This window comes from Triticum dicoccoides, chromosome 5A, assembly GCF_002162155.2.
Source record: "Triticum dicoccoides isolate Atlit2015 ecotype Zavitan chromosome 5A, WEW_v2.0, whole genome shotgun sequence".
Classification (NCBI taxonomy): Eukaryota; Viridiplantae; Streptophyta; class Magnoliopsida; order Poales; family Poaceae; genus Triticum; species Triticum dicoccoides.
In genome coordinates this window covers 444,389,468-444,390,005 of record NC_041388.1, presented here as the reverse complement: position 1 = coordinate 444,390,005, position 538 = coordinate 444,389,468, and positions in this window count along the sequence as shown.

The following is a 538-nucleotide window of genomic DNA, read 5'->3' as shown; positions in this document are numbered from 1 at the left end:
TTTCTTTTCATCTTCCCAAAGGGATCTAAAATAACAGCAAGACAACATGTAGTTGTCGTAAAATTAAGAGCGATAGCATGCATATCATGGGAATATTACGGGAGCAACTAGCCCTCAGTTGACGGAGAATTAACTAACTAAAGTTGTTCATAAATAACTAAAAACATATTCAGCATTATAAGAAATTGTTCATCTAGTGCAAAAACAAATTGTAGTGTTTATTTTTAGAGTTAAGAATTAAAATCTTATAGGAATTTCAATGTTGGATCAAATGGTACTTGGTGTCAAATGATTTACTAAACCTTCACCCTGCCATTGTGAAAACTCTAAACCAACGGACTATTACGGGGTGTGTTCGTTAACTAGAGGCTGATTGGTTTGTTACCAATATTTGGTAAAATAAAAGTTACCAACATTTGGCAACCTTTTGTGTGATTGGCAAGGAAAATTGGTATGCAATCGATCTCTAGCCAACGTTTAATAGTTGTCAAAATTTGACATGCTAATTTTTGGCATTAAACCAATTAGCCTCCTAATC